The sequence below is a fragment of the Choloepus didactylus genome, chromosome 20 (assembly GCF_015220235.1).
Source record: "Choloepus didactylus isolate mChoDid1 chromosome 20, mChoDid1.pri, whole genome shotgun sequence".
Taxonomy (NCBI): domain Eukaryota; kingdom Metazoa; phylum Chordata; class Mammalia; order Pilosa; family Megalonychidae; genus Choloepus; species Choloepus didactylus.
This window is the reverse complement of record NC_051326.1, coordinates 29,968,409-29,992,962: the sequence shown is the minus strand read 5'-3', so window position 1 is coordinate 29,992,962 and position 24,554 is coordinate 29,968,409.

Here is a 24,554-nt window from a genome sequence, read left to right as displayed (position 1 = left end):
AGGTTTGTATGATTTCTGGGAGTGAAATAGAAAGGGTTCCCTCCCTCTGCCCTGAAGTTTTTGTTTTGATACATTCCATCTGTCATTTTCATTGTTTTCCAGGTTTTCAAAATTACTTACTGTGTCAGACAACATGCTTAGACTATATAGCAAAAGAAAACAGGGTAACCAGCTTTGATGGAGATAATAGAGCCATTTTTCAAAATAAGTTGCTCATGCCTGAAGGTGATATTGTTGTGATTTACTGAAATCTAGATGACAGAAGCTCAATTTAGCACTGACTGCATCATTTGGAGGCAGAAATAATCACAGATTATTGCTCCATCGTCATTTGTACCTCCCAGTCTTCTCCAGTCCCCAGGCATCCTGTGTTTTTAAGGCAATTTTTCTTCGATCCTCACTCAGTATTCACAGGATCCCCACAGATGTGGCGAGATCCAGTGTTATGATGGTACAGGAGCAAAAATGAAGCTGCATAATTTTTTTGAGGATAAAGTTGACCCTTAATAACTGTCTTTTCTGTACTCAAACATGACAAGTACCTCAAGAGTGTATGCAGTGACTTTTCCCTCTTGTATACCCGCAATAGGGTGTTGGGGACCAGGTAGGAAAAAATAAATGCAGACTGATTGGAGGCAGAAGTTTTCTGAGGGAAAGTGTAGAAACAACAGACCCTGTGAGCACCTACTTATGTTCAGGCAAGTGCTGGATAAGAACTTCCCTTCCCTTATGTCATTTGATCTTTGCAATTAGGTAGATACAATTATTTTATGGAAATGGAAATCGAGATTTAGGGAGATTAAGTAATCTGCCAACTGCAGAGCTGGGATTCAAACCCTCTTCTGTTTATATCATGGACAATGATCAAATCAGAGGTAACATGTATGAGCTGAAAAACAAAGGGTTCTTTCCAAAAGGTTTTATACTATGTAAGGCCTCCTGGGAACTTTGCTAACAATGGGTGAAGGAGGGACAGAAGGAACCCAAATAATGACTGAAATAGAATTTTCTGGCAACCTAATGGGATAAAGGATCACATCAGAATATTTTTGATTAGAGGACAAATGTGACATTAGTTGCACACTGGTGTCGTGGACTTCAATTCATACGTGCCACACATGTGGTGACTCAGCAAGCTGTCATGATGAGCATTAGCACAAAGCTGGTGCTCTGTCAGTGGACCTTCACATCTTCAACTCTAGATGTCACTCTAAGATTGTGCCTCAGATGCATCCAGCTCCACTGCAGGGGCTCCAGCATCTCGGCCTTCTTTTCAGCTGACTCACTGTGCAATTCTTGGTCTCAATCTCAGCTGTTTGTCACACAGGAACTGAAGCAGAGAATAAAATATTTTAACACAGACTTTCAAGACATCCCTAAGATGAGGATATGGAAGTTGAGAGTTTGAATGGCAATGCCCATATCTGGGTTAACGCCTTCACCGCCACCGTGAGAGGCAAGCACAGCACACAGCAGTAATGAGTAATGGCTTTCTGTAATGCAACAAGCTTCAACAAGGCAGGGCTTTGGTCCTGAAGACAAAAATTCTCGAAGAAAAAAATTCCTCTGAGAAAGTATTCCTGTAAAGACAGAAAGTGTGATCCATTTGCTCAACCTTGTTGGGGTGGGGTGGGTACAATCTGTTCCTATCCTGGAGGAAATGCAGATACAGGATAATGATGGAGATGAAAAAGGAACCCTGAGATTTTTGGTTTCAGGCAATGAATCCTTTGCTCCTTTTATTTGACTTTCAGGGTAATGCCTGGGAAGGCTGCTTTCTACTATGATAGCTAATCCTGGGCAGATTGAGAAAGAAAGGGCAAGGACTGGAGAGAAGAGGAGGGCTCAGCCTCCTTCATCACCCTCTTCTTCAGAGCCAAGCAAGTATGCTGAATATAGTAGGCAGGTGGTTTCTCTCTTCTATTTTTTTTTTCTTGTGAATGTGTGGTTTGAGAAGAATTACAGCAGACTGAAAATAATTTTGTCCTTTGTTTCTTAAATGCCAGGGTGTTTTGAAGTCAGCACTGTATGTATTCAAACAGTATGTAGACTAGGGGCTCAGTGATTGAATAGCTAAAACAATGTGGTGGCACCATTCTGCCTGGGAGTTAGTGTTTAGATTTTAGAACACCCCGGTGGCCATAAGACAGACTGGATTGCACTGGGGCAGACCTAGAGGATTGAGGTGTGGGGACGGAAGCTGTGAAGGTGGACCAGGAATTTGAGAGAATTCCTGAGCTATTCAAACCCTTGTAGTTCCAAATATCACTAAGGATTTCCTAATAATGAGCTGTGCTGGCAAGTCATTGGTTCTGAGATTTGAAACCATCTACACCCACACCACTTATTGTCTACATCCACATGAATGGGTTATTCAGCTGTATTCACTAATAAAACTTTACTATCTATTGTCTTCATCCATGTGACTATATTATTGAAATTCTTGCCCAATAAGATGAAAGTTGCACATAACTTTCTTGCTTATATCAAGAATTTCTTGAAAAACCCATTTAAATGAACATTAGATTTCAGCTTTTCAATAGATAACATCAAATAACTGTTTACTCTCAAAGTCTCTTCAACACTCACCTGCAGTGTCAACCAGTCTGAAACTACTGTAATTCTTATCTAGTCCTAACAACATCCAGCATTGAAAGACCCATGTTAAACCTAAACCCAGACCTCATATATATTCTGACTTTGCCCTCTCCTCTCTGAGCTGCTACTAAAACTCTTCAAGGTAGTTTTCTTCATCACCATGGTAAGCAATGAACCAAGCTTTGTCTCATCAATAGGTTGTTTTGGAGGCATTTTCAGGAAGCCAGCAAGCTCCTTGACCTCTCAAAGGCAACTGCTTATTGATCTCAAAAATTCCTTGGCTCTTGTGATACTACATTCTCCTGGTGTCTTCCCACCTCCCTGACCACTCTTTCCTTGTCTCCCTTTCCCCATGATCCAGTCCCTGTATTTCTAAAGCCTCAGCACTTGGCCTCCAGCTCTGCTGTCTCTATTCACTCCTTTCCTCAAAGAAGGTGATGTGGATTGAACTATGCAATTGAGCATATTCTTGGTCTTGGTGCACTTTCTGGAGGATGTGAACCCATTTAAATAAGATCTCTTCAAAATGTTACGTCAGTTAAGGTGTGGCCTAACTGAATCAGGTGGGCCTTTCAACCAGATTACTGCAGCCCTTTATAAGCAGGGTGAAAGTCAGACAGAGAGAAGCCGTGGGGAGAATCAGAAACTGGAAGTCAATGGAACCCATAAAAGAAAGAAGACACCTCCATGTGCCTTGCTAAAAGCCAAGGAACCCCAAAGATTGCTGGCCAGCCAGAAGATACCAACTCCATGAAGAAACAAGCCTTCTAGCCTCCAAAACCGTTAGCCAATGAATTCTGTTTATGCCAACCCATTGTATGGTATTTGTTTTAGCAGTCAAGAAACTGAAGCGGAAGGCATCTAGTCTTTAAGACTCCCAGTTATCATCTCTATCCAGATGATTATAAAATTATATCTTCTGCAAGATTCATTTCTACTTTTCCCTACTAAAGAAAGATTTCTATTTGAATATTTATTGTCACCACCCATTCAACAGGTTCTTAAATTATTCCCTTTTCCTCTTCTACATTTCTGATAATAGCACTATGAGCCAATCAAATCTGAAATCTTTTAATTTCTGTGATTCATTCCTTTTCTTTATTGCCTATAAATGAAGTCACTAAATTCTGTTAATTTAAAAAAAAATCCTACGTTTTATTGATCACCTTTGTATTTTCACCATCATCAGCCCAGTCTAGACTTTTATCTTGTGATTCTTAAAGTTTATTGTACGAAATAGACTCCTTTGATGTTTATTTTTGAAATTTATGAATCCTTTTTTCTTCAGAAAAATGGAAATTGTGCACATATACCCAACATTTTGAGTATTTTATCAGGAGGTTCTCAGACTCCCTGAAGTCCAAATTCTTGTCCTAAACTGTTCTCTCTGTCTCCATTGTCATCCTTCTTATTCCATCCATGCTACATATTAATCTTTTACAATGTCATGCCTTATAAAGACTGGTAATGGATTCTTATAAACTTCAAAATAAAATCTGAAGCTCGGTTTGGAATTCTGCAACCTCTCTCAATCCTGTCAAAGGGACTTGAACTGCCTTTTCAGCCTTTTCCCCCCAAATATTGCAATAAACAAATAAAAAAAATTAATGCATGCACATTAATTGAGCACTTATTGTGTACCAGGAAGCTCTGTTCTAAGTGCAGAGGTTTCAGTGACTTGCTCTCCTGGAAGCCCACATCCCTGCCCCCCATGGCTCTGGCACATCTGGCCTCCTCATTAGCCAACAAGGCACAGTGAGAATTGGATGGAATTCAATCTACATTCTAGCAATCTGACCTTGGAGCCTCATTTCTTCTCACAGAATATGGGGATAATAGTAATGATTCACAAAATTGTAATGGAGATACATCAGACAACACAAATGCCTAGCAGAAAGCCTGGCATCTAAGAGCTGCTTTATCTGTCCTAGCTCTTTCCAAATTCAATATATAACTTTAGTGCCTTTTGATTTAATCCTTAGTTGTCGAGGTTTTCCATCAGGCAATCCCTTCAACCATGGCCTACGTGAATCCCTCAGCAGCTCTCATGATTGGCCAGCCCAAATCAGCAAATAGATGACTGCCTTAAAAAGAGCAACCTGTATCTATGTGCTTGTTGGTGAACACTGTACTGAATCAACTGCCAGAATGAAGGGCAAGCAGTGAATCCACAACTAAGCTGCCTACCCTTTCAACATGTGAGCACACCCAACTTTGAGCACAGAACAACCTGAAATTGTACTGCACAATGGCTAAGGGCAAAGTCTCTGCGCTCAGAAAGCACAGGCTTAAGAATCCTAACAAGTAACCAGGAGTGACCCAATTATTTAGTGCAGATTTCTCAATGCAAAACTATGTTCGTGTTTTTATTCATAGTCACTGATTTAATTAAGGAGGTGGAGTTTTATTTTCCCCATCAGCAGAGGACGAGTAAAGAATAATACAAAAATTGCGTATTTTAAGTAACCTTTTACCTATGAGTTAGTAACTCATTAAAGAGAAACTTGTCTTTAATGAATCCCGCAAAATGTGCTAAGCATTATACTAAGCACTGGAGGAGAGGTCTGGAGGGGCTCTTGGAAATAGAAGTTTTAGGAAAAATTAAGAGGGTGGTTGCTGACCTAAAATGTCTTATGATCTTACCAGGGAGACAGAATTTATATCTGAAATAATTAGACAGAAATTATATTCTAAACCAAGGGTTGTTAGAACTGATTTTCAATTGGTTTGTTATGTATTTCATTTTATGGAATTGAGAACTATTTTGAGAAGGGGCGTATAGACTTCAGACGGCTAAAGGAATCCATAGCAAAACACAAAAACAAAAATCAAAGGTTAAGAATTGTGTCAGGACAGTAAGTGTCCAGTTTAGCCTGGGCTGAGGGTAGGCTGGTCTATGGGGGTTTCCAGTACCCCTAGGCATGTGGAGGAAAATGAGAGGGCCCCTCTCTCCTTTTTTTTTTTTTTTTTTTTTGGTGCTAAAACCTGGGAAAGAGCCACGCCTCTCTCCTTTTGAATCTAGAACCTAAGTTTACTGAAATCCATTCTTTTCCATTAACCAGGCCGACAGCCTAACACATAGAAGTACCTCCCAGCAACAGCAACTTCAATTTCTAACCGGGAATGTTACCTCTTTCCTATCTCATCCAGAATCTGAGCTCTGCATGGTTCAATCGTAGCCCATTTTGGCCTTGAATAAAAAGCTGCAGTGAAGGAGCACTTCTGTTGAAGCAGCAGCTTGAGCTGTGGGCTCCCTAGCCGAGAAAAACAAGACCAAGCTCCCCCTTCCTGGAACGCAGCGAGGTAACTGCTGAGCCTGGGGAACAATTCTCCCGCCTGCAGGGAAGAAGCAGGGAAAATGGAAGGAACTGGAAAACTATTCTGGCAAAGGACAAGGATTCCTGAGTCTGAAGGCCTCTGCACCAACCCCTTCTCCATGCCCAGAAAAAAAAAAAAAAAAAAGAAAAAAAAGGAAAAAGACAAGAAAAGCTCTAGCTGTCTCCAATCACTGCAGAATTGGCAGTAGCTTTTCTTCTGTCACCAGGAGAGTACATTTCCTTGTTCATCACAACCTTCAGATAACCTGGACCATGCCCTACAACGGTGTTGTCCTGTCCAGGGACAAATAGATTTCAATTGTCATTTACCTGAGCTGCATTTTAAAACGAAATTCAGTATATGTGGAAGCAGCTTGCTTCCCCTCAGGCAGAGGCAGCAATGAATGCTGAGGCTATTGTATTTATAACTCCGTTGCTTGTTAGTTCTGCATTATTTAATTTAGGCTTGATTTCCTTCCTGTGGGTTGTGGCATCTATTTTGATCAGGAGAAAATGAGAGAAATTAGTGAACATGATATCTTAGCACTGGGAGGAAGCTTCTAGCTGAAATGTTCTGTCTGCTCACAACCCCAGTCAACTCTGAAGATGTTTCAGAATATTCAAAACAAAATGTATCCATCCGTTGTGACAGTGTCACAAATGTCTTTAAGGGCTGTCGAAGTCCAAGGCCCATTCCTACTTACGTCTAAGGTGTTCACCATCCCAAGGTCAGAGCTGGGGTCAACTCTAACCAAGTTCAGAGGGAGATATTAACCAACCCCTGCTAGCCACTACCTTCCCCCAGCTTAGTCACTGCATGCAATTCTTATTCATATTTATGCCTTAGAGAAATGAGTTGCATTTTTTGTGCATTTACGTGCCAGGTACTTTCTAACTTCTCATATTGAATGAATACTACATATTGAGTCTGACCATTGTACAACAGTTAAAATCTCACAATTATACTTTACCCTGTTTGCCACCTAGTCTTTAGTTCAAATCCCAGCTCTTTCACTCTTTAGCTATGTAAATGGTTAAATCACCTAACTACCTGGAGTCTCCATTTTTCTCTCTGTGGAAACAAGGGCCACAATCTCTATCTTACCTGGTATAAGGATGATAGGACAAGATGTATCTGGAAAAACCCACATGTCCAATATATAGAAGGCCCTTGGATGTAAGTCTTTTTCCTAGCTATCAGCATACAACCACACCATAAATCCATGGTGATTTGGGGAAACAGGGTAGAAAAGATTATTTTATTAGACCATATCCAGATTCAGGATGCAATATTTAAAACAACAAAACAAAATGAAAACTTAGCTCCAAAGATAATAGAAAATAGACTGGATGACTATTACTTTTGGTATTTGTTATTTTAACTGCCATGGTTTAATTATACTTAAACATGGCTTTGTTATACATGCTATGATAATTGTTATTTGTCCTATGAAGTTGTAGGTAATCAGAGGTATGATGGTCTAAATTATCTCCAAGATAAAATAGTCCACATTTTAGTGAGCTAGTCAACTTGTGTGTCTATGATATCGTTGTAGTAACCAAGATATGAATATCTTCATTTTGATTGCATTTTTCTCTTGGGTTGTAGTACTCGGTAAAGTAATCATAAATACAGCCAACGTGAGTCCATCAGTATTTTCCTTTATTCAGTTTAGAAGGAAATGAGATAATATCTTGATTTTCTCAGCTTCTTGATTTTGTACATGAACCATTTTGTGCATAAACTTCTCAACATCTGGTTAATGGCAAAGATAAAACTCAAGTGCAATATTCCTGAGTAGCCATATGCCCTTTCCACTTCTTTTATTACAAAATAAAGAAGGAATCAATAATTTTTCCTCAACAGGTTTAAAAAAAACTTACTCAAACATACTTTTCTACCACCTTGGCATGTAGGGTTTAGTGGAGGAATGTATCAATATCCTTTTGAACAGATTTGGTTCAAGAGAGAAGCCCACCAGGTCATGCAAGACTTAGCAAACTCCCTGCTTCATCGTACTCTGCTCTAGTGCAATTTGACCATAATGTGTCAGGAGTCCCCAAATAGAAAATCTAAGTTGAAAAAGAGGGATTGACAACATTTGTGCATATATTGGACGTAAGTATGAATGTATTAAGCTCGCACATTCTTTTGCTTCTTATTCTAAGGGCTCAATAACTAGCCACTTAACGGATCCTCTGAATATAAATGTCTCAATAAAGCAAAAGTCTGTGGTACCCTTCCTTTTTCTCTTTCTGCCTAATGTTTTTGCTTCTGTCATAAAGGAATAATAGGAGGGAAATATATGTTAGAGCATTCCGAAATGGGCTGGAACACTCAGCTCTATGATTGCTGGACAAGCTAAATGATGATCAAACAGGAATAGGGACATTTTAATATCTTTGTTTCCTGTTTTGGACATTTTACTCAGGGTGTAATTCACAGTAAAGTAATAGCAGCTTACATGAGGCCATCTCGGAGACCTGCTATTTTAAACTGCCTAATTGGGTTTGTCATCCTTGTTAGTAGAGCTGGGAGGTGTGGGAAGTTTAAAGATGGGAGGAAAGGCACTTAATTGGTGTTTATGTTCTATATATCTTTATGTAACAGCAGGATCTTTTAAAAGGGGAAATCTTATATAAAGAACTTAGGAAGACTAATTAAGTGAAGATACATAAGACACTCCCCCACCCCCCACCCCCCACAAGTGCACGGAAATTGTGCTAGAAACTGTAGCTAATATGGCAATGACATGAACAAAAAAAACTGTTTCCAGAAGACACGTGTCTCGTGATCTTGAAAATTCTCTGAAAACAGGATGCTGTTTATACCCGAAAGCATCTCTGACCTAAGCTTTAGAAATTACTTGTTCCCCACTTAGCACTTTGGCTCTAATTAATTAATGTGAAGCCTTGTATAAGGAAAACAGTTTGTGCCCTTTCTTATCCCTGAATTAATCTGTAGACATCAGGAGTTTATGACATAACCCAAGCTAAGCGGCTCACAGGGGACCCTGCTGGCTATTTGCTGGAAGGGGTGTCACTTCTGGACATGGGGCTCGGCTGGCTGTCTCTTGCCCTGAGCTTTGGGGCAGCCTCCCCCGGCCTGAGGCTGCTGCGCAGTTCCGAGCCCACTGCAGCAGGGACTGCAGCAAGGGGCTGGGCACGCCCTGTTAAAGGCACAGCACTGAATTCCCTCCCGCCAAGCTCTTTCCCCTTCTCCATCTTTGGCTGCACTTAGGAAGAGTCTGGCACCATCAGGACTAAGAGCAAGTTTTTGGCAGGGATTCCACTGGATCGCAGGGAGGGCGCCACCTCCATGGCTGCAAAAAGGTGGTATAAAACATCCATGTTTCTTCTCTCTTGGCAAGGGCTTCCCACCACATATGTTTACATCGGCCTGACTGCTTGAAACCCAGTCTTATTTAGAGGGGGAAATGCTTCCTATACTTCCATCTGTTTATTCAAATTCATTTTAACCATTTCTGAAATCTTTGAAAATGGCTGTGCACCCTGGGCTAGTAACTGCTTGGTCCCAGTAAAGTTGTCTGTAAAGAGGGCAATAAGATCCTGACATTCCTGGATAACCTTTCTCCTAGGAGAGGCCTGGGCAGAACATGCTTAGGCTCTTTCCATCTGGGAGCCCTGAACTCTCATTTCACCTGCTGCCCCCTTATACCCCCCATAAACCTACTCACATCAAGGCATTAGGGACTTAAGGTATCATCCTTCCAGGGTATTTCCATCTTAAAAGACACCAGAGGCTGGAAACAATTTACTTTTCCTCAATAGAGGATTAATTAAATAAATGATGGCATATTTACACAATGGAATACTATGCAGCCATTAAAAAGAATGAAGCAGCTCTATGTTTACTAATGCAGAATTACCTATAAGATGTATTAGCAAGTGAAATAAGCAAGGTGTGAAGCAGTACTACCATTTGTGTTAAAGACGTTGTATAAGCATATATATTTTCACAGACACAGAATAGGTTGGAAAGGAGGGAGTTTAATATTTCAGACAGAGGGAAGAGCATATTCGAGGTTAAGAGGGTGAAAAACGCCCATCACATTGGAGAACAGCTGAGAATTTGGTGCCGAGGGAGGTAAGATGGAGTGGAGGTGAGTGGGGGGCACTGTCACCAGGGCTTCGCAGGATCTGGGTGAACTTGCCTGTCCTGTTGCTGAGAGCCTGATTGGTGCAGGAGATGCCTCCTATTCCTCTTTGAGTGGACAAGCGAGCTCAGCTCCTGCAAGAGGCGCTAGGAAGTCTCCGACCAAAGTGACTCAGGTTCTAGGCCCTCAAACCAAGGCCATGTGTTTGCTTAAAGTCCAAATACAGTTCAGGAGGGTCTACAAAATTCTGAGCTTTGCTTCTGTCCATTAAGATCTGAAGGAGCCTTAAACTGAGTGAGATGTTGCTACTGCTTTCACAGCTCGACAAGTCCCACAAAAATAGGAAACGCCTCTCTAGCATGGACTATGTGACTATTTTTAAAAGGATTATATTAACTCACTAAATCCTCACAACAACCTCATAAAATAGGTATTAGTATTTTTCTCATTTGACAGATATGTTATTTTCCTAGGGCTTCCATTAAAAAGTACCACAAACCAAGTGGCTTAAAATTACAAATATTTGTGCTCTCACGGTTCTGGAGGCTAGAAGTCTCAAATCAAGTTGTTGGCAGAGCCACGCTCCCTCATGAAATCTCCAGGGAAGAATCTGTTCCACTTTTCTCCTGGCTTCTGGTAACCCCAGGTAATTCCTTGTTTGTGGTAGCATAACGCTGCCTCTGTTTTCACATAGCCTTCTCTTTTTTTGTCTATCTGCTTCTGTGTCCAAATTTCCTTTTCTTGTAAGGACACCAGTCATACTGGATTAGGACCCACCCTAATCTAGTTTGGGCTCCTCTTCACTAATCAATTTTTCAAAGACTATTTCTAAATAAGGTCACATTTATGGGACTGGGTTAGAACTTGGATGTGTCTTTTTGGAGGACACAATTCAACCCATAACAACAGATGTGGCGAATGAAGCACAGAGAGGTTAAGTAACTTGCTCAAGTTAACACAGTGTAAATGCCAAACCAAGATTCAAACTCAGGCAACTTGGCACCAGAGTCTACTTTAGTGACTATGCAATATGCCTCCACACAAATAACTAGACTTCAAGAGAGTAAATGCCGGGAGAAAGTAAAATTCTATGAGATTTCAAGGAATCAAGAATATATCCAGTTGGAGGAGACTTTTATTTTTTAAATTAGCATTTGATATGGCTCTTGAAGGATAGAATGCCTTTTTCCAGGCAGATTTGAAGGAGGATATTACAAACAGATGGAAATAGCACACCCGAACTAATGCCCACTACTACCCTCAGATGTTACCATCTAAGTCTTATTTGTTCTCTATGACAACATCCATTTTTATCTCCCAATTTAATTCCTTTCATGCATGTGTTCGTTCATTTCTTAATGTATTCATTCATTCTTATAATATTTTTGAGCACTTATTATGCCAAGTATTCTACTGGACTGGATATTTTGCAATGCAGGCATAGTCTTTACTCTCATCTTTCTGAGAAACAAGATAAATGCTCCAATGTTTCCTCCCAATGTGATAAGCATTAGCTGAGATTTCCTGGTACACCCCAACTTTCTCCAAGACTTAGTAAGGAGGACTATAATGTTGAGAAGGAGAAAGAAAGAAGTTGAATTTAGAAAGAGGAAAAGGAAAGGCCAAAACGCACCCCTGGCCTGGCTGTGCTGGCTGTTAATTCCTCTGAAGCACCAAGAGGCATGAAGACCATGAGGAGTCACCTCAAAGGACGCTCGTCACTAAGTGGCTGTGAGACGAATGTTGTTTTTTTTTAAATGCAGTTTTCTGGAATGAGCATATGGCTCAGCGTGAACTTACTGTGTGCCCCTGGACAACATTAAGTCTCTCTGGGCCTCAGTGTCCTCGTCCATAAAGTGGAGTTAAGTAACATGCACTCTTACCGCACTGTCTTGAGAACTAAGTGAGATAATACATGCAAAGCAACCTGTTGGTGCCTGGTATTGGTGGACCCTCAATAAATGTGATCTGATAGAAGAGGAGAAGGGAGGACCTTTCAGGCAGGAGGTGGGCTTTGTTAAAGGGAGAGACGAAGGATGGAGTTCAAGTTCTCTTCACTCACTGCATCGTTGGACTAGCTTGGCTCCACATAAAACCTCAGAGTGCTCCATATGAGAAGACACTATAGAATGGGGGCAGGAGCACCGGGTTTCCAAACTCCAGACCTTGCTGTGTGACTTTTGGCCAGTCACCTAACTTCTCTGCACCCCAGTTTCCCCACATGCAATTAAACAGGGATAATAATGCTCATCTCACTGAACTGTTGTCAGGATAAAATGAATGACATATGTCAAAGTCCTAGCACTATGCCAGACACCTAAAACAAGTTCAATGCATACCAGTTCCCTTCCTTCCTTACCTCTGACCAGCGGCATAAATAGGCTGAAGCACTTGCTGGCCCAGAATCTTCCCAGGCATGGGGCGGAGTTACTGAAGCAGCCTTAGAAAGTTCCAAATACAGTCTCAGCCTGGGAATGTTAAGGATGGGTTTCACATAATCTGTGTGGAGACCAGTGCTGCAGAGGGAAGGGAGCAGTGCTGAGAACCCGGAAAACCACTGTTTTGAGGAGCCTGAGGGCCGAGGAAGGGTGTAGTTGCTGCAGTTTCCTGTGTCAGAGGAGCCTGAGCAGAGAGCAGAGGCAGCGGCGGCTAGTGCCCTGCATAGTGTGGGGGAAGTGCAGACACCCGGGCAGTGACTGGGTCTGGAGAGGAGGAAGGGGAGGCAGGGGAGGAAGGGCCTTAGGGGAAAAAGAGAAAGAGCCACAGAGAAAAGGGTGGAGGCATTCAGCAGATGGAGTGAGCAGCTCGCACACGCCTGACGAGGGAGAAAACTGGGAGTGATAATAAGGATCTGCCTGGTGGTAAAAAAAATCTTTTATTTTCAGATAGGCCTGGGCGCAAATTCCAGTTCAGCTTTTTACTAGCTCCATGGTCTCGGATATTTCCCTTTACTGCTCTGAGCATCCATAAAATGAGGACAACATCCAGTTCCCCAGCAAATAGGTTTTTTTTTTTTTTAATTCAGTTTTCTTGAGATATATTCACATACCATACAATCATCCACAGTGTACAATCGATTGTTCACAGTACCATCATATAATTGTGCATTCATCACCACAACCAATTTTTGAACATTTTCATTACTCCAAAAAAATAAAAATAAGAATAAAAATGCAAGTAAAGAAGAACAACCAAAACATCCTATCCCCCCACCATTCCCAGTTCCCCGTATTATTCATTTAATTTTTGTCCCCCTTTTTTTACTCATTTGTCCATACACTGGATAAAGGGATTGGGAGCCACAAGGTTTTATAAGGACATGGTCACACCATATAAGCTAAATAGTTGTGCAATCATCTTCAAGAATCAAGGCTACCGGATTGCAGTTCAACAATTTAAGGTATTTCCTTCTAGCTATTCCAATACACTAAAACTAAAAAGGGATATCTATATAATGCATTAGAATAAACTGCAGAATGACCTCTCAACTCCATTTGAAATCTCTCAGCCACTGAATCTTTATTTTGTTTCATTTCTCTTCCTCCTTTAGGTTAGGAAGTTTTTCTCAATTCCATGGTGCCAGGCCCAGGCTCATCCCCAGGAGTCATGTCCCACATTTCCAGGGAGATTTATACTCTTGGGAGTCATGTCCCACATAGTGGGGAAGGTAGTGAGTTTACCTGCCAAGTGGGCTTAGATGGGGGCAGGGCTCTTGGAGGGCAAGAGATTAAAGAGACAAAGTTTGGACACAATTAGCTGCGAAAGCTTATGAACAAGACGGGGATGTGAGGAAACATTGGCAAGGAAAGGCCCGGAATCAGCAGATAAAGATGAAGGGCAGGATGCTGGGAATAAGCTGGGTGGAGATAGAGGAGGAAGGCAAGCAAGCTGGCTGGGTCACAGTGGAGATTTTGTGCTGTTACTAAGTAACAGAGAATCCTGAATGTCAGAATGAGGGTTTTTATACTTTTCTGATATATGTCCTTAAGCCAAGAGGGTGACATAATAAAAACGGGGCTTTTAGAAGATTAATCTGGCTCTTGTGTGCAGGATAGATTAAAAAGGAAAAGGACACAATCAATTAGGAAGTTACTGCATCAGTCTAAATGTAAGAGAGGTGTCCTAAAATGCAATTATGTTTATGTTCAAAGTCAACCCAAGTTTTCACCACCTACTATGTCCCCAGAACTACATTAAGAGCTTTCATTGTAATCTTTTAAAGTCTTAACAACTTGCAAGGATGAATCTTTAATCTTCTTTTGCAGATGAAGAAATTCAGGCTCAGAGAGGTAAGGTAACTTGCGAAAATTCTTACTGCTTACAAATGGCACATGGCAGATTTGATAGTGGGTCTCCTGACTTCTGACCAAGTGTTTTCTAAATGATACAATAGTTGACTTTCCTATTAGAGGAGTCTCTTGCAGGTGAGGAGCGACTCATTAAAAAGAAGCACATAATTATTTTGAAGACCAAGAGAAGATATCAGGAAATCTATATCCAGACCAAGCTGGGAGAGAGAAAGATTTCCATTGTCCAATGCAGGAACCGAAGTTGTTCAAAAGGTATTTTTAATCACATACAAACAATTTGGCAAGTGGCTGGGAAAAACAAACAAACAAACAAAAAAACCTTTTGCTTTCAAGAACTCATGAGAAGATGATCTGAAGCTAAACATTTGAGAAAGAATTTGACTCTGGCAGGGTAACCCTTTGGAAGTGAGTATTCAAAAAAAAATCAGATAAGGAGTAAATCTAAAATGTGTTTAAATAACAGTATCATAATAAATAGAAGTTTAACAATTTTAAAGAAATTTAAAGTGCACTGATATGCCACTGTAGATTAATGCTTCTAACAACAACAACAAAAAATCCACAAGAAGAAGCGAGATGCTGTATAAGAACCCATGGGGAAAAAATGATGAAACATTAGGGCACTGCTAACGATATTGACTAGTTTTTTCCTCAGGAAATTAACAGAAAAAAAAAAAACTTATCTATGATGTAAATATAGGTTTGGAATTTTTACTTCTATGATATAAAATATGTATAACCTTCAAATTCTATTTCTTAGGAACTTAATGTGCCCCCACAAATTCTTATTTCAGGCTCAAAACATTCTAAGTAGAAAGATTTATGCTGGCAGAGCAACTGAAATGTCCTGTCTCTTCAGAGATACAGGATTTTGTGGCAATGAAGGTGATCAACATAGCCAGTTGAATATAAAAGCTGAGGTGCTAATTCACTATGTTCCATAAGGTCAATAAAAAGCAGAATTATCAGAGAATTTTGGCCTCACGTAAAGATCCTCTGCTTTATCCTCCAAATTTAATTGATTGAACAAATAAATATTTATCGAGTCTCTTCTAAGTAAGTTATGTTTATATGGAATGTATAAGGTTTGCACCAATCTTCCAAGATTGGCAATTAGTGGGAAAGCTCCAGAGGGCAAGTAAATCACAAGTGACAGGAGTAGAGGCTCTGAGGTCTGCACCCCACCCCCACTCCACAGAGAGGTTCCTCTGGATTTGCAATCTTAGGGGACCAGGATTTGATTTTCATTACAGAAGTTGGATGTTACCAAAGGTGACTGTACAATACCAAGTAACATGATCATTTATGATTTAAAAAGTCAACCCTGTCACAACCTCCCCTCATCCCTCCCCATCCCCATCCCCCAGATCAAACAGGTTGGTGATCAGCCACATCTGAACTCCTCACATATAGTCTCTGATTCCTAGGCCCTGTCATGCCCTGGTTCCATTGGCAGAGCCTGGGAGGGAAGGTTCAAAGGCCCAGCTCTGCAGATCTTTTTTTTTCCTGTAGCCCAGAATTGCTGTGATTCCTGACCTTGCCAAGCTAAGGTGTCTGGCTTTCCTGGGTTTCCATGCACAGGTTTCCCGTATCATGTGAATGATGAGATAAACTGAGAGACTTGGAAGCAGAGAGGCTAGCTAGAACAGACAGGAACCTGAGGGAGTTCTTACCTTGTGCTATTTTCTTTTTGAGGTATGATAGTTGGCAAGCTGATCTGAACTCAAGGCAGGTGGGGAAATGGGAAGTGGAATTGAACTGAAAGACCATTCCATTTGGCACATTCCATCCAGTGGATATTTATTGGACCCTGAGTATTGCCAGGTGTTTACTTGGTGACATCTGGTTTGTTTTGGTCCTTACCATGTCCCCAGATGATAAGTTCAATGAGAATGGCAGCCACCATTGTCTTGTCTGCATCCCAACTGCCTGCCAATTAAAATTGTGTTAAATGAAAACTAAATGAATGAATGAATGAGTGAATGAATGAATGCTGGAAGTTGGTTTTCTTGTCTCGTAAGTTGAAGAAACTTGCTAGCAGTTTCAATAACTTACCAGTAGTAACTTGCCAGTAGTGGCAGATCTGGGATTCAATCCAATCATCTGCTTTCCAAGCTCGTGACTTTCCACTGTACTAGGCTGCCTCCCCATGTTACCATGAAACTTCCAAGCATATTTTCCCATTGAATTGGCTTCTAGGAATTGGACTAACCCTTCAGATCACAAGAGAGCCATTCAGTTTGGCTTTTCAGAGGAAAGATGCAAGGAATACAGTAATTATAAAGTGGAACTCCAGAATGCTAGAAGAATTTAGGGAAAATAATTACTACCATTGACCAAGAGCCTATTATGTTTTAATTCCTATAAGGTAGGAATTATTATTCCCATTTAACAGAGAAGAAAACCAAGGTACCTTGAGGTTAAGTAGCTTATCCCAGGTCACACAGGTGGTGACAGAGTTGGCATTTGAATTCTGGCCTGTCTGCCTCCAAGGTTTGTGCTATTTCTAATACAACAAGTTGCCTCAGCACCAAAACAACATGTCTAAGCTTTGGCATTGACCCTCACATAAGCATACATGGTTAAGCAAGTGGCTGCAGGACACCATTCAACTCAATCCAATAAAATATTTATTAAGCATCCAAAGACAGTGGATGGTCTTCAACCTGCAGGGAATTTACAATATAGCGTTGTTACAGAATCCTGCATATAATCAGTATTCAATAAATATTTGTTGAATGAAGGAACAAATGATGAAGGAATGATATATCTGACTATAATTTAGAAGAAATTCTGTTAGCGAATTGCAGGTAAAAATTTAGAAGATAAAGTGCATTGTAGCTCTAAGCTAATGTTATTAAAGGATATTAAAGACTAGGTGACCTAACCCTTTACTTTTTGGGTGAGGCCCACAAAGTTCATGTAGTTGCTAATGACAGTGTGGACTAACAAAGTCTTCTGGCTAATTCAATGCTCTGTGATGATTTGTGTTTTTCCTGTTACCACTTTGCTGGGGAAACATACCTTTTAGAAGACTGAAATTCCATTTCTGTCTTCTCTCTGAGTTTATGTATGAAAGAACTATTGTTATGCCCTTCCTCAGAGACAACCTCTTTATCGTTTTGGGTTCTGGGTGAACATGTGCATTAACTGATGGGAATTGACTACCTAGCAATCATAAAGAGAGGGTTCTTTTGTAAGAAATGAGTCATTAATGTGGATGAACTTTTAATACATAAAATCACTGATTTGCTATTGTGATTCCCCTGATACCTCCACACACACAACACACACACATGTGCACACAGCACCTAACAGTGCATCTGCACAGAGTTCAGCTGTACTGAAAATCAGGAGTACTGGAGATACAGAGTATACTGCAACAGCATCAATGAGAATTTTCATGAAAACAGCTGACTCATTCAAGGCATTACTATCACTCTCTTTATCCTGCTCTCCTTTTCTTTCTATTTACATTCTTATAGATGGTGCTGTCTCCATTTCTATCACTTCCTAGCTACCCTAATTAGATTCTATTATTGGAGGTGACCAGGAGAAATATTACTCCCGACAGCACAGAAACACTCAGCATAATAACATTATTTTACTTAGTATCCACACTAATTTCTTCAAGGAAACCATTGGTACTTTTAGTACCTGTTTCTCATATGATTTATAAAGCTGCTTCCTGTGATGATAAACTTCATGACCAAGTACAGTCAAACAATTTATTAAAATAGGTAAGGCATTCCAGATGAGACAGCTGTAATGACCCATGCAGCAAAGACAAAGTTGGCAGATACAAAGTTGTAAGAGTTCACATTTTTTATTCTAACTTGCTAGCAGTGGGCACTTTTCAAAAGTAGGTTCTAGATTATATTTATATATCATTTAGCAAATATTAACTGGTGGCCATTTTGTGGTTTTTGTCCCCAAGGAGTTTAAAGTTCAGTTAAGAGAAAACCCATAAACAAATAATTTCAATGTCATGTGTTGGGTTCTTGGATACAACCAAACCCAGGATGTTTATCCAGTTAGCTGGGACACCAGGGAAAGTAGGGGTTTTGCAGAATTGTGTCCGCTCCCTGGAACAGGTCCACCACTGAGGAATATAGAGAGGACACTTCAGCCATAGAACTGCAGGGAGCAGGATTCTCCCTTCCGCCCTTCAGGAAGGAGCAGGTGTCACACCACTCACTGCACCAGAGGACAGAAGAGTCTGGCCCTGGCTTTGCTGGGTCACTTTCTGTGAATCAGATTCCACATTCATAAAATGGGCACCAAAATCTTAGTTTTATCCACCTCCCTAAGGATAAAATAAGAAACTACAGTAGTATTCAGGAAAAAGGCAACAACAAAAATTGCTTGTATAAGATGAGGTCTTGTAGACCTGGCCCTTATGGCGTCATACAATGTCGCACTTACACCATCCCATACAGGTAATTTTGGTCTATTTTAAAATCCCCTAAGAAAGAAAATTCTACAACTTCTTTCTCTAATGTTGGGGGGCAGTATGGTATGGAAGAGAGAGCACTGGGACTGTAGTCAGAAACCCTGCTTCTAACATTTGAAAACCATTGATTCTAAGATGTCATAAACCCAGAAGGGACAGAATTTAAGACGGAACCTGAGTCACTATGAAAAAGAGAATTCAATTGGAAGTCAAAAAATGCGGGTTCTAGTTCTTGATTCTGCCACTATTGATCTAAAGACCCAGCCAACTGGGACCCTAGATGCTGGCCCCTCATCTCCATACCAGCCCCGTGATCCTCCCTACTTCCCTTTCTTAGTCTTACTGGGATTCTCTACTCCAATAAAGGGCAATTTTGCTAGGACATTCCCCCAATCCCTTTTATTCTCAAGGCTTCTGGACATTTTAGAATTAACTCATTATCCTAAAAATCCTAGGAATTTCTGTGCTATCTCTTGTGCCTATTCATGCATTTCCCAGATTAGAGTGTTGAAGCTAACTGTCATCTGCCTTCCTAAAGCAGGCATCTAAGGGACTGCCCACAAGCAGCAAGATGGATGCGAGTTTGCTGAAAGCTATTAGGCCTGGCAGAAGTCCCCGGATAGCTTCTTCCTCATGGAATGTCTTTAGGGCCTTGATGAAGCCCTTTGACTCAGGTGAGGGCAGTCAATTCTGCCTGCAGACAAGGTTTCCAGGAGCAGAACTCTGCAAGTAAGCTGGGGATTGCTGGGCTTTGGGTTGATGGAATTAATTGATTTGTTCAAGTCCATTAGCTTAATTCTGCCTGGAGATATCGATGCCTGAGAATGTTACCCATCACTTGAGATGTTTGATTACCTTTACTTAGGATGGTCAGAAGTATGAAAGAAAAATATTAGCCCCACAGTAACGAAACTCATCTCTGGATCAGAGGTTTTGGGCACAGGAGGTGACCTGTGTTTAAAATTGAACTAACTGGCCAGTGCAGAACAGGAAAAAGGGACTGCAATTTACCACATTCTGAATAAAAAGGCCTGCGACTGCCTGAGTAAGATAAATTGATGGGCTTTTAGAAATGCTCCCGTAGGCTCCCTAAATGCATGACCTCTAAATGCTTTGAGGCTGTAGCATCTCTCCTCTAGGGAGCCCTGCAAATCCATCAGGCTCTTTCCCTGTCTCCTTTCCCTTCTCTCTTTATAAAGAAATAATCGAATAACCAATCTTCCATTTGGCCTATGAACTTCAATCATACACGGGGAGGTGACCAACTGGACTGGATTAACATAATTACTCTTTAAATCATACATATTCAAGAGGCTCAAAGAAACGAGTATCTTTTAAAAAATTATTGATGAGATGATCGAATTAAAACCAGTAAAGTAAATTAGACCTAGAGCTGTTTATTTTGAGAAAGGACCATCATCCTTAAAAACAGCATTTGTAAAACATAGCAAATACCATTAGGCCCAAGGAAAAAACATTATTCTGGAAGAATTAATTGTCAGGAATGGACTCCTTAAGGGAGTTTCCACATTCAGCTGAGTGCAGTGGGAAACCATCTGCATTTGTTACTGGTTAAATTTTTAAAGGGCTTTTCTGCAGTATCCCTGGGATAGGTGAATAAACCATAATCAGCCATGTTAGAATGCTCAGTTTCCCAAAAAGTTCCAGAAACTATTAACTGTGTTATTTAGTCCGATTCATCCATTCTAATCAAATTACATAGATTCATTTGATTTCATGCTGTTTAGACCCAGGATTATTAACATAAAAGGCTCTTTCTCAGTTCTGCTTTTTTTAAAGTACAGATGATAAAAGAGGTTTTATTGATCATAAAGCTTAAGCTTGTAGCAACTCAGAGCAAAAGGCCAGATGTAGGCCTAGAAATACAGACCCATGTTTTATGCACTTTTAGCCTTTTATCCATCATCATAGCTGCAGGATTTAAAGCAAAGAGCAAACATGATTATATCCATGAATATTCACTCTTGTTTCACTACTTAATATCTGCTAAGAACAAGACATTGAGTGATACATGTGATTAGCTAATAGCTTATGTGATCCATCACATTCTTCAAGCCAAAGTCAGTTCCTCTTAACAAACTGGAATTTGGAAGTGGCCACTGCTGCGTTTGAGACACAGTCTGCAGGGGATTTGATACTGAATGCTAATAGCGTGCAGCAAAACACTGCAGCAGGGCGAGGCTGCTGGGGAGAGGCAGGGATAGATTTCACGGGAACAATGGCTTTTGCTCAGAATCCAATTCATAAGAGCCCTACCTTAGGATTTAACTGCTTTATACATGAAAGTAGTTCATTTCTGCATTGTTGTACTTTCTCCAGGTTGCTAGTTATAGAGGATTCTTAGGTCTAAGAGAAACGGTCAAGTAAAACACAGTCCCAGTCATTTTTTTTATGCATAATGCCTGCCTATTTTAAATATATCATGTATGGATATTGAGTTATAAATCCCATTTTACCTGTGCAATGTGACTTTTATATGGACTAGCCTTGAGTATTGAGATCTAAAAATCATACAGCTGTAAGGGACCTTAGGGAGGTTGTCCACTCACTAAATTGTAGTGATGAGAGAACAGCACAGATTTGTTAAGTGACTGACCTAAAATTTCACAGCAGATTGTCACAAATATGCCAGTCTCCCAGCTCCTGGTGCAGGACTTCATCTTTTTTACCAAGAATGAAATGGTGTGTCACTTGATCTCTTTGGCTTTAAGACTTAAACTGGCATGCAGAGTATGATACACATACAGATACAACCATAAATAAGAGGATTCTGCCAAATGTGAAGATTTGGTATCTCTAGGTGGAGGTGATTTTTAACCTTTTATTCTGTATTTTCCAAGTTTTTGATAACAAGCATAACATTTTTATAACTAGGGGGAAAAACCCAACAATAATATATCATAAAATCAAGACTCATCTCAAGTCTCCTCACCATGGGAAGTCCTCCCTGGCCCCTTGGCTGGGTTGGATGCTGTGGGGGTTTGGAGCTGTGTGTATCTCAGAAAAACACGTTCTCTAACTTAATCCATTCCTATGTGAACCCATTGTAAGTAGAGCATTTTGATGAGGTTACTTCAGTGAAGGTGAGGCTCAGGACGGGTCTTAATCCTATTACTGGAGTCCTTTATTAGCAGAATGAATCTCAGACAGAGAGAAAACCATGGGAGAAGAAAGCTTCAGCAAGAAGTTGAAGGTCAACGTAACAGGGGAGAAAAGGGAAAGGCCAGGAGAGGCTTGCCGCCATGTGCATTGCTATGTGACCGAGTTGCCAAGGACCAAAGGTCATTGGCAGCCAGCCCTAGAATTCCAGTCTTTGGGAAGAAAGTGTCACCTAGATGATGCCTTGATTTGGACTTCTCAGCCTCAAAACTGTGAGCCAATAAATTCCTGTTGTTCAAGCCAACACACTGTATGGTATTTGCTTGGGCAGCCAAGAAAACTCAAACAGACGCTCATGACCTGAGCTTCCAGGATGCCCTGTGTGCACCAGGTGCATTCCTAACAGTGGGTCATTATCACCTTTCTAAATGTCTGCCTCACTCACTGGGATGTGGGCTCATGGAGGGCAGGAGCCAAATCTCCTCAAGCTTCTTTTTATCTTTGGGAGTGTCTGGTATATAGGAAGCCTGTGAAGGATGTTTGCTGAATGAGGCAATGAACAAGTTAAGGAAGAAAGGTCATCAGACAAGAAAGGAATGTCCTCACCTGCCACTTCTACCACTGCTCCCCAGGCTCTTAGTTTCTGTGGTTTGGAGAGATTGGGGCCTTCATTCCCAGAGCTTCTGTTCTGCAGGCTGAACCAGGAAATCTAGCTTTTGGTTACCCAGCTCTCTAAACACCAGAAAGCAGCCTTGTGTTCCTAATTGTCTCTATAGGGGCTGAAGACAGAATTCTCACAGAGCTTGCTCTAAAATAGCATGAGAAGGGCCTCTCTTTGGAAGCCATTATCACTTGTTCTCCTTTTCTGGAAGGGATATATGCCCCCTGCTCTTCTCAGGCTAAGGTGGACACTGTGCCATGCCCTTCCTTTACCTAGGGGTCAGTCCTCAGGGCATCATGGTCAATCCCCAAGAGAATCCTAAATGAATTCAACTTCAGGATTGCAGGAAAAAAAAGTTTTTTTAAAGTATAACCCCAGAAGAAGGTTCTTCTACACAAATAAGACAGCTCCTAGTCATTGACAAATACTTCATTTCTCCTGAAGCCTGCTGGACATTTTTAGCCCCACTGCATTCTTTTACTCTCATTTGGCCTAGTGGATTATATACAGATAAGGAGCCTAGATCCTAGAGATGGGAAGGACTTGCATAACAGGCATAGTCAGATATGAAATGCAGGAGGCACCATCTGGGAAGAAGCCATACGGGGGGAGTAACTTGTTTGGATGCAGGTTGGGGGCATCATTTAGTTTCCTACAGCAACAGAAGACTTAAGCTGGACAGCTATTCCTGTACTATGGTCTGGTCATTTTAAAAGAAAATAACATAAGTGAGCAGGCCGATTATGTAGCTTTGAATTAAGTACTGTATCAGAGAATATATACCTTCCTTTCTCACCAGTCTTTTTATTCCCTGCACAGCTTTGCAAAGAAAATTGCCGACTCATTCTATTCTCCTTCTCCTTGTTGCCAGGAAGACAAAGTATAAATAATTTACATTGTGAAACTAAGTCAAGCAGTGGTTTTGAATGTGTTGAATTGCTTTTGTGACATTGAATTAAACTAAACAAGGCCACTGATGGCTGCTGTAAGCTTTTAGTACGGTCAAAACTAGCCCATTTCCTGCAAAGTCCTATCCTTGATGGCTAAATAAATATTTCATAGTGCCTATAGTTGGATGTGTAGAGCATGATTTTCAATGACTAAGACTGGAATTTAAATGGAGCTTCTGAACTGGTTTTGAATAGAAAGCCCAGGTCAGCATAAGAGACCATGCACTTGGTTAAGATGATAGCTTATCAGTTATCTATAAAGGACACAAGTATTAGACATTTAAGATTCAAGCAGGTTTTAATCACTGACCAGAAGAATTCTCCTTAAGGCAGTTATCCTGTGTTTCTGATAGCCTCTGAGACTTAAGAAGTTCTTAAGAATATCTGGAAGATGGTCTGATATATGCTTTGTTGTCCCCAGACTGCCAAATCCAGCTTGAAAACAGAGAAGGGGGAAATAGCAGAAGACTGGATGGGGAAGGAGAAAAAAATGGGAAGGGAATGGAGACCCATGTTTCCCCTTCTATTTCTGTCCTTCTTTGTTTCTCTGTCTTGTTATCTCTCTCCTATATCTCTCTACCTTGCTTCCATAGGTAGTCTCAATTTTACGTCTACATTCTTTCCTATTCATTTGCTGTTCCCTATCACGAGACTGGCATTTGTAACATATATTTTTTACCTCATCTAAACCATATGTAGAGAGGATAAACAGGAAATTTTTAAAGTGTCATGGTTTTACCAAATCTTTTTTTTTTTTTTTTTTTGCAGAAGTAATCATTTAATAGGAATATGGAAAATGGAAAGCATCAGTGCTGCCACATCTTCTTTGTGTCCGGGGCAAGTTACTAACCAAGGCTAATCAGAAGCTTGGTAGATAGGCTAGGCAGCTGAGACCAGCTTACCAGAGTTGGCACATGGGATGAAGACAATTTTTTAACTTTAACTTAATAATTTCTGTGAAACTGCATGGGTTGATTTCAAACGTTGGCTTGCAGACCATTATGGGGCATCACCAGTTGCTTTAATC